At 29.5% G+C, this 11,529-nt stretch overlaps 1 long non-coding RNA gene across 1 annotated transcript in view; it reads left to right on the plus strand.

Moving 5' to 3' along the window:
* Positions 1-11,529, plus strand: part of LOC136795595 (uncharacterized) — a 131,686-nt gene that overhangs the window by 7,047 nt on the left and 113,110 nt on the right. The window contains exon 2 of the long non-coding RNA XR_010843213.1: positions 106-166. This is a non-coding gene — a long non-coding RNA (uncharacterized lncRNA). The remainder of the gene's footprint in view (positions 1-105; positions 167-11,529) is intronic.

Here is an 11,529-nt window from a genome sequence, read left to right on the forward strand (position 1 = left end):
ACGAATCTATTTCACTTATTGTTAAGATTAATAAATATAATAATGTTTAATAACTTGGTGAATATTTCCTTTTTTTTTTTTTAATAATCATTTTCTTTGCTGCAGGTGAGATGAATGGTGCAAATCCATTAGGAGAGGCAAGATGTTGGTTAATCATCACTTCCAGGTAGGATTGGCAATTATTATAATAAGTAGTAATTATATTAATGAGAGATAGATATTAATTTTGTACTTGATAACATTAATGATTTATCATATTTTATTATGAGAATAAGAACAGAATAAATACTATATTAAAAAAAAATTTATGAATAATAACAAAAGATATCCAAATAGTCTCAACCTTCTTTATTAAATAATATTACATTTCCTACGTTTCAGCAGATCCGCCCATCATCAATGACAATCAGATAAATTAACAGTTTTAATTATATCTTATTACATTTTCACATAAAAAAATTCTAATTTCAACTTTTTGCCAATTTAATACATAATAATAATAGTTCAAACATCACATTTGATTTAATTTCTAAAAACATTGACATATATTCTTATTTCATATCCTTAAAAGCTGTTTGGAACCAAGTGAATGGACTCAGTTCAATTTGACTTAATATTTATATATTTATTTTATATGTATATATATTTACTATCTTATTCGAGACAAATAGTTTTATTAATAACAACAAAATATATCCAAATACTCTCAAGATTCTTTATTGAATCATATTATGTATCCAACATTTCGGTGGATCCGGTCATTAACAAGGGCAACCTAAGGCCGAAAAGTTAAACTTGTATTATGATTTAATAAAGAAAGTTGAGACTTTTTGGATATCTTTTTGTTAATATTAATAAACTAAAAAAAAATGTATTCATTAATGATGTCAAATTCAAAAATAATCAATTTTATATTGCTTACTTTCTGGACGATTTAGTTTTTAATATAGTTATGAGCAAAATTTCGCCACCGACAAGTTAGATAAGCGTAGTTCCTATCACTAAGGAACTATCTGTTTCAAGAATTTATTTTATTTATTTTTTTTTTAAACTTGTATAATTAAAAAGTTATAATATTATTAAAACACACAATTTTGATCCAATCAACTCTCAACTTTTATTTTCAGAAACTCTCCAACGTTTCGACCCTCAGGCCATTTTCAAGGAGACAACATATAAAAATGTTTGGTTTTATATTAATTACATTGTTTCCTTAACAACATACTGATATTTTTGGCTATACCTTAAATATTGATGTCATGTTTTTTTAAAATCTTTTCTGCAGGCTAATTGCCCATTTCATATCTTTAAAAAAAATTAAATATTAAAATAATATCATAACAGCTTCAAATAAAGTTTTTAAATTGATTATTTACTTACATAACTTTTTATATTTTAAATCTAAAACTTTTTTACATAAATAATCTTCCCTTTTTCCACTTACAAGCATCATTTATAACAGAACCTAACTTCAACCTACCATGGGCAATTAGCCTGCAGAAAAGATTTTAAAGAACATGACATCAATAAGGAAACAATGTAATTAATATAAAAACAAAAATTTTTATAGGTTGTCTGTCTCCTTGAAAATTGTTTGGACGAAACGTTGGAGAGTTTCTGAAAATAAAAGTTGAGAGTATATTGGATCTAAATTGTGTGTGTTAATAATTAAATAAACCACTCTCAAACAATCATTATAATAAATCATTAAGTTATATAATATTTTATTTATATACAATAAAAAAGGTTTTTTTATTTATTAAAAAAAAGTTTTACTAAGGTCATATTATTTTTAAAAAACAAGATATTAAGTGATTCGATTGCTTTATTAATACTTAAAAAACATGAAAAGACATTTCGCTAACAAAAACTCTATTTGTTTCCTAATTTTCAATCCTCTATCTCAAATGGAAGGGACTGTAGTACGAAAAACATGAAACGTATTTAAATAACGAAATTCAGACTGAAATTTACGGTATAAAATTGATCTCTCACCACCTTTGATGTCCTTCAATAAAATGTAAAAGATTATTCTTTTCGATGAAAGTAAGACAAAAACCTAATTCAAATAAATAAAAATCTAGTTAAATTTAAATGAATTTCGAGCAACATTTAACCTAACAAATCTTAGAAGAAGAAAAAAAAATTATCCTCTATAACTTGAAGTTGTCTAAATTATTAAAATTATTTCCTTTATTGTAAAAAGATAGTCCGGATGGCGGTCAATAAAGATATCAAAATAGTAGAAGAGAACTATTTATTGTTAACCAACGTATCGCTCTAATTTGCAGAGCTTCGTCAGTTTGAAACAGAGATACAACGGAGCAATGTAAATTTTTAAAATAAAGAAAAATCTTTCCATTAAATTCTTACCAATTAATTATTGTATATTATTTGTGACGAAATCTTTCAAATCATTAATACAAATTAATTTGTAAAACACTTTAAATTTTTTCGAAATAAGCATAATTATAAACATTTAATCTCCTTTGTTCCTAGTGACAAGAAAACACGATCGAAAACTAGTTTTTTTAAAGGCGCGGATTAATTACAGAAAAACAGATGTATTAGATACGGTAAATAAATGTACTAAAAAAAAATTCTTGCCTTCTTTATTCTAAAACGTTAAATTAAATTATACTATTTTTCCATGAAACAAATTACCCTTTTTGGACTTATTCTCTTTTTTTAAAGAATAAATATTAATTAATTAATTTTAATTATTATTTAGTCAATGTATCATAAAATGATACAAGGTTTCAGACAAACAGAAGAGATGAAACGAATATGACGAGGAAGTTGAAAAAATTTAAGATTAATGAAATACTAGATATATTTTTAATTGATATCCTAGATTTTGAATATTGAAATTTAAAAAAAATTAAAACACGAGGTACTAACGATTGGTAGTATTTAATGACTATTATGAATTAGAAGTCTCGTGAACTCCTTCTTTTCAGACGCCTCATAGTGTTACTTGTTATATGTAATATGTTACGAAACAGTTCAATGAAATAGTAGTATGAACTAGATGTTATAACACACTAAGCAGTTACAGCACAAAATTGTGACGTGGGACGTAGTTAATTATTTCTTTAACTATCGCAGTGCCTTTATAACTTTTAAGTTTATTACTCATTGTGAAATCAATAGATTGATGGATACAATAGACGGTTTATTGTTTCAGTTCTAAATATACGAACTGTTAATAGGTTTATTATTATTACTTTTGTAAAAGTTATAATAATAAATTAAAAGAGTTCTAGTTCGTTACATTAAGCTATTTTTGATGGAATAATAGCAAAAATTCAAGTCCTTTTTTTCAAGAATATTTAAAATTTAATTTTCAATTTCTTATGCATATCTTACAAATTATTCAAAATGTATCTTTTCTTTTTTAATTTCAAAAATGGTTTACTTAAAAATATTAGCAATAAATAAATAGGATTTATTTTAACAGGTCTTAACAATCAACAACAAATAACAAGTTAGGATCCACGATTTTTGGTTTAAAATTATTGATCCTGCCTGCTAACTTTGTCCGAAGATATTGAACTGTAAGGGAGATTTAGCATTATAACACCTGACATTTCGCTTATTTAGCATAGCATTGTTACATTAGTTCAAACTTTTATTTATTTCTTCATGTACATAGTTTAATCTTGTCCATTTTATTTATATTTCTGTTTATATACCTATATGGATTTTATTATATATATTTATAATTTTTTTTTCTATTTTGGTATGAAATTGGTATTTGGTATCATTTATCACTATTACACACTTATGACAAAATCATCATGTGTTAACTTTTTTTTCTGTTTTTCGTTCTTTATTACTTCTTGTGACATTTTTTAGAATTTATTATGGTACTCTTTGAATAAACATAAATTTCAGAATTACATTTAATGTTCTTTTTATAGTAAACTACTTCTCTGTACCAAGCAGGAGCGTGAGTTGAACTCCGGTTGTGAGCTTTTAAGTGGTCGCTGTCATATCTAACTTAAATTTATGGTTTATCTTAACAGTAACTCTTCGATAACTTTTGCTCTTTCAATAGAGGAGTTTTTGTTAATTTTAATTTATAAATATCCGAGAATATTCCCAACCCATGAAAACCATACATGTTTTACTCAAAACAGTTTCAGATCTGCATGGCAGTGAATGGACACTGTATATAGTGTATATAATGCTGTATTATAGTGTGTATAACCACCAAATTAGGTGTATACCCATCACAAACTCTGCAGTCACACATAATTTTTCATTATGTTTCAAATGGTGTCACAACTGGATAGTATCAATAAATCCTAACAAATCCCACCAGACCACCTTTATACCCTCCGTCGTAAACCTGAACCCTCCTGTCCTGCAGTATCTTTTTTTAATATCCTACTAATAACTGTTGAACAGATTCGCTACTTAGAAATCCATCTTGATAAGTGACTTGGAATCCCCATTACGTACTAAAACGACAAGAAACTGATCGTAGATTTCGATTACTACAACACCTACTTGACAAGCGCTCTAAACCTTACATTTACAACAAAAAAACTCTTAAATACTGTGATAATCAGACCAATTTGAACATTTCGGAATTGAGCTTTGGGACTCCACCGAACCATCAAATTCCTCTCGTATAGAACCCTTAAAATCCAAAGTCCTGCGTAAATTCCTGGATGCTCCTTTTCACGTCACAAATACACTCATCCATAAAGACCTCAACATCCCGTACAATGGAGATTTGGCCCAAAATAAATATTCGTCCTTTCTCCTCAAAATGCTTACCCATCCTAACCCATTAGTTCTTAATCTCTCATCCTTAATAATCCCTGATAATCTATCGAGGCGTCTGAAAAAAAGATGGGATCTTCTAATTTAAATTAATAATTGAAGTACAGCCATTGGATGGTTCGTTCTCAAGCTCTCACATGTTCTGAAACAGTCATCAAATTTACTTGTATTTTTTTTTTTTTTACAGTTGTAAATTTCAATAAATAAAAAAAATTATTTTAATTTTAGTGATTAGTATTGTGAATGACTAGATCTACATTGCTTTAAAAATTTCATTTCACTGTTTAATTTAGTAGCAGTTAATTTGCTAAGTATAATTGGTAAGGAAGAACTGTTTTGACCACATCTCACTTACACAGCTCATTAGCCAACCCAATGTCACAGTTACAATGCTTGAAATAGCTAAGGCATCTTCACTACTGGAATTTTAGTTAATATTCACATAATTTGTGGATTTAATTTCATCTGAATTTCTACACATTTCTCCAAAGAGGAAGACTTTGTTACAGATGTGAATACGATGACACATTGCCGGACAACCGTTAACCATATGGTTATTACAGCATTGGTCAAATGACCTGGTCTGATCAATTTTGGTTTTGCAAGACGAAGAATCTGAATTTCTACATTGTTTTTTGTACAGTCTGACTCCAATCGTTGCTCATGCTCTCCTTCAAGCTATTTCAAATAGAATTTTTCAACTGTTATGCTGTCTCTGGGTGATATTTCCTCCAACGTAGCTTCCTTTCTTAAAACCTATTATCGACTGTTTTTAAACGGTTTAACATTAATTCTTGAAGAGTTTTCTCTAAAAAGAGTGTAACTTCAAAAATTGAACAAATCAATTTGTTAGAATTACATGATAAAGAACATAATCTGATTGTTGTTAGCAATGAATTTTTCTTTAATCCTTAACGAAGAGTTCTTAAGATTCCAAACTGAAAATATGTTAATTTTGTCCAAGTCTTTTTTTTTATACGCTTGGAAAGTTTGAAAAAATGTTAGGGCTTAACTTGAATTTTTGGCGCCCTTAGGCCTAAGAATTTTGGCCGCCTCCTCTTTAAATTTTTTCCCAAAACATAATCTTTATGATGGCAACTTTAATTTGATTTTATCATTTAATAAAATAAATTTTGAGTCAAAGTTTTGTATTTTATGTGTATTAAGCAAATAAAATTTCCCAAAAAGGACACTTTTTTCCATAGACATCAATACATAAATAGATGTTTGGATTATACAAATTAAATATTTATTATTACTGTGAAGAAAAGATGTTCAGGGGGTGCGATCAGTAAATAATAGATAGATAGATAACACAGTAAGTGTTACTTATTTTATTTGTGCCGAAGTTTCAGCCTAAATTTTAGGCCTTCATCAGGACTATAAAACAAAACGAGATAAGAATCATAAATAAAAAACAGCAACGTTTTACTAGAAAATTAAAAATATTACAAAGAATACTATAAGAATTCTTAAGTATAATTACCTATAAAGAATTTATCCAAAATATAAGTATTAAAAATATTATTAATGAAGAAGCAACTTTAATAAACAAATAAAAATAATATTTATGAAAAAATCAAACTGTTCATTATGTAAATAATGAAAAAAATTAAAATGTGTGAAAGGAAACGATATAAATGATACATCGAGGAAATTGTAAATAGGCACATAAAATTCTAATATATAACTAGGTAAAATACATATTTTTAATTCTTCCCACTGTATCATTTGTATCATTTCCTTCCACATATTTATTATTATGTTAACTCAAGCTCATTTTATTTAATATTAATTTCACCACTTACTTGTTCTTGGGGGTTTTCGTAATCGTATGATGTAGTTTTAAGACTTCATAGTCCCATGACGTTTTTAACCCTGGGAAAGTTGTCTCTAGCACTATCTAAAGGTGGATCCACATGTTGGCCGCTCGCCCTGGATCGGAGCCTCGTACAAATGCTCGGCAAACAAAGAGCAGACCATCCACATGTCAGTGTTATTCAGAGAGGCATGCATGGCGGACGTACTAGTGGTTTCAGCCATTGCACTTGAATTGTATTATTTTTATTACAAAAAAAGAAAATTAAATATAAATAAATAAGATTAAATATAAAACTTATTATACAAAGTACCAACAAACACCTTTAACCTCCTAACAGCTCTCAGTTGCAACTAGACAAAGAACAATGGTGTAGATGCTACTCGAGCGCTCTCACGAACCCCTTTGATCTGTGTCCAAAAAACGACTCTCGATGGCTCGCCAACGAGCCTAGGCCAACCAAGCCAAGCCACCCATCCACATGCTCGCGTGTGTCTGAGTTCGCCATGGCTCGGCCAACATGTAGAGGCCCCTTAACACATCTAATCTCTAATTCTTCCTTTGAATTTTTGGAAAATTATCTGAACCCATGTTAAGGGCGCCATATTTCAGGAAATCTGCCGGTTTCTTGACAAAATGCCTTTTTTTTCTTTTTCCATGTATTTTTTTGGTAATATTAAGCAAATACAAACAGTTTTAGTTGATAAAATCATACTATATTTGGTCCCATTATAGCTATAGAGGTAGACGTTACTTACTAAAATGTAGTAATCAATGAACCATTGCACTATATCTAAACAACTAAATTATCGTCTGGAATATTATTCTATTAAAAATCTTACCCATACATTCCCCTCTATGTTAATCCATTTTATTCAAATATTTTCTTATTAATTTATCCAGTTTACTTAAAATATCATTAATATCCATTGTGTTATCAATTTTAATGTTTTTGGAAAAATATAAATGCCACAAATGGGCAAATTTCATTTCGAACAACTGATTAAAAATACATAATAAATTAGACTTTTACATCAATTCTCATAAAGAATTTATCAGCGAATCGTTATTCGTTAATACATTTTTAATGTTTTAACCGAAAATAAATTTTTATTGATGAATATATGATTTTTTCTCATTTATATTAATACCTTAGCCTTATTAATATTCGCACAGTACACATCAATACTTCAATTACATTGTTTTCCACTTTAACTTTTTCAATTCATTCATTTGAGGACCTATACAGAGTGGGAATTTAAGGATTCATTATTCAGTTCGGGTCACCGCGTGCAAATACTTTTTCGATACCGAAATCACACTCACTGTAGTGGGTACCTCTTTATATATTTAATTATAAACACACACAATTTATATCCAAATATACTCTCAACATTTATTTTAAGAAATTCTCCTACGTTTCGGCCCTCAGGCCATTATCAAGGAGATAACCTTTAGGCAATTAGCCTGCAGAAAACATCAAGATTGTTGGAGGATTTCTGAAAATAAATCTTGAGAGTATATTTGGATCAAAATTGTGTGTGTGTTAATAATGAAATAAACCACTCTCAAACAATCATTATAATAAATCATTAACCTACTATTTATATATGTTTCTTAGCATGAAAGTTAGTGAATAATTAATTAAATGGAACTAGATGAGATACTAATGTATGTTACTAGCGACCATGTAACCTTTTTAATCTTCAGCTCTCTCATAGGGGTTCTATGTGAGAGAACACTGTACTCTTACACTGCGTAACCTTTAAGTGGAATGCGAAAAGATGAACTGGATAATACAAAGAAGAGGAAAAATCTTTTAGACGTATCACACAACGTGTACTTACTCTGAGATAATATTAATGTTTGTACGTTTCAAAACAGTAAATACAACATTCTTCACAATAGAAATACCTTACTCATACTAAGTATGCAGATTAGAATATCGTTAATTAGCCATATATAATCAAGGAATGTGGTCAGAGTGCGTTCAAAAAGGAATTTAATTAGTACAAAATTATTTATTAAGCACTGGCGTTTCGCCTTAATTTGCAGAGCTTCATCAGGGCTAAAAACAATATAAAAAAAATTTAAAAATGTGAACAGTGTAAGAGTAAGATTACGTGAAATATAAAGTAAACTAAGATTGGATTATAAAATGTAATATGTGAACAAATTATATAAAAATGAGCAGGGTAAATTTAAGGTGAAAAAATAAGATGCTAATAATTATATATATACTAGATAAGTAAAACTAAAATATTTACCTTTGTCATAACAACCATGTAAACAAGAAAACGTCCATTTTCTTCATCGGTTAGTTGTCAAAATCTTTCATATCTTATATTTATCTGTTGTTTCTTAGTGCTTACAATAAATGATGATTAATTTTTATAAGTTTCCCAAGATAGTTTTTTGAAAATTTGTTATTTATGTCTTGTCAGACTGTTTCAATGAATATAGTACGTAGCTGATATAGAATATCACTTATTTGTAAGTGGCATTTTAAAAGTTTAAAATTAACCATCTAAAGTTGGAGGTGGCAGCTTAAGGAAAGGTGCTGATGAAACATCCCAGATATATTCCTACTTTAAATACTACAATTGAGTTCCTTATAGTTTTTCTTTTTAAGGAAGGCTGTTCACACACACACAAACACAAATGAACACCGTTTTACGAGACTTCATCATTTGAACTTAATGGAACTAAAGCATGTATTTAAAACTCATATTATTTCTTAATGCTAAGAATGATTTAATATATTTTAAGAGAGTTTTTTTTTTTATTTATTTATTTTTTTTATTTTAGTATTTATGAGATCATTCATCACTATTACCTATTGCCCACAACTGTGTGGCAGATTGTAATATCTATCAATAAATAAATCTATCTATCTTTAAAAAAAAAAAAGAATGATTTATGGTCGATTTTTTTTTCAAATAAACAAAAGTAAATTAATGGTATTTAAGTGGAAGATTTTTTTTTGAAAATTCAGCATTTTACAGATATTTGTATTTATTTGTTTGTTTATTGGCGCGACAGAGCGTGGAGGTCCAAGGCTTCGCGCGATGTACTTAAGAAATACATCCCGCGTTCCTTGACGTTGTTTACATAGGGTGGGTCCGTCACTCCCACGCCTATTTTTTCGAGTGCCACCCATTGGCTGACGGGCCTCACAAATGTGTGAGGGGGGGAGGTTGTGAGTGAGTATCATCATTGTGAGTTATAAGCTTAAAAAATCCCGGATAGGGCCGGGGACTCGAACTCGCAATCTATGGGTTGCCAGACAGGCGCGTTACAACGCTGCTGCCGTCACCCCCATATTACATATAGTTCCTAGTTGATATTAAGAGCAGTTTGCATGAAAATGATAAAAAATTAAAATTTTTTTTTTAAATAAATAATTTAATTTCTATCCATTTTAGTCTTAACACATTTTATTTTTCTTATAAGTCCGACGTTTCGGCCAATCCGGTCATCCTCAGGGACAATCTACTTAATACAATTTTGGAATTATATGATTTAAAAACTCTAACTCTATGCAGCCTATTCTGCCCAGGTCGAAAATTAATGTTGTGATAAAGTTTTAACAAATAGTGACTGTGATAAATGATTTTAATTTTGGCTTTAATGTGAATATTGACTAATTAGAAATTGTTGTTTTGACCAGCATGGAGTTAGAGTTTTCCAAAATTGTATTAAGTAGATTGTCCCCGAGGATGACCGGATTGGCCGAAACGTCGGACTTATAAGAAAAATAAAATATGTTGAGACTAAAATGGATAGAAATTAAATTAATTATTTTAAAAAAAATTACCAGTCTCAAGAAAGTGTTTAAAATTTCTGATTCGGATCACTTATCGTTTCAGAATGTGTAAACAGTCTGGACATAAATGCATAACATTTTGCAATACTTAGTCATTTGGACTCAATAAATTTTAAAATGTGTATTTCTGTTGAGAACTCATATTTGAAATTTTCACGATCGTAAAACTCACCCTGACAATATATTCCACATACATGTTAGTAAAAGTAAAAACCAGCTCCTTACTTAAATTTGTTTAAAGTTATATTTCTCTTCTGATTTACGATCAACTGTACTCGACTTTTTAACGTGCTTTTAAAAATATCATAAACAAAGTCAACGTTGTATTTACTCTTTGTAAAGGAGGCCTGTAGTGAAAGGCTTTACGATAACCAACTTCTACCCATTCATATTTGAGGCCGGGCGAATCCCGCCTCAGGTCGATGACGAACGATTAGGTCGAGGCGCTCTAAAGAATACATAAGAGAGCTGTGAGGAAGATATGAATCATTTGGGCTCTATTAGTATGTGCTCAAGCAGCCATCCGCTGGCACCATTTCCATCATTCACGTGGCCCAACTACCGCTCCACATTGTACTCGTATGTAGTTCACCATTCAGCGGGAGCTACCACCTTATATTAGGGGTATTCATGATCTTTGGTTTAACATGTTAAAGTGTGTTAAATGGAAAAACTTATGTTAAATGGAAAAAAATTGCCTTCTTTTACCGTGGTATAACGAAATAACATTTAACACGGCTGAGAGTCTGTTACTTGGTCTGTTAAATGGAGAATGACGTCACACAATAGACCAGTTGAGATCGCCGCCATTTTTGTTGTTGTGACAGCTCAGTTCTTTCGTGTGTTTGTGGTATTCATACCCCTGTTATTAAACCAGAATGGATAAGTTTAATGGTACATTTGAGAAAAAAAACAGAAGAGGTAACAAGGAACAAATTAGATGGACGGTTAATTTGTGTATCATTAATTAAATATACTTTATAAAAAGTGGAAATCATTTAAGATCTCAGCAGCCCCTATCTCCCTCAAATAGATGTAAGCTCATAAGACACTCATAAGCTAAACTTTCACACAAATTCCACTTTTCACT

This window comes from Halyomorpha halys, unplaced genomic scaffold (assembly GCF_000696795.3).
Source record: "Halyomorpha halys isolate HHAL.00 unplaced genomic scaffold, Hhal_1.1 Scaffold203.1, whole genome shotgun sequence".
NCBI classification, from domain to species: Eukaryota; Metazoa; Arthropoda; class Insecta; order Hemiptera; family Pentatomidae; genus Halyomorpha; species Halyomorpha halys.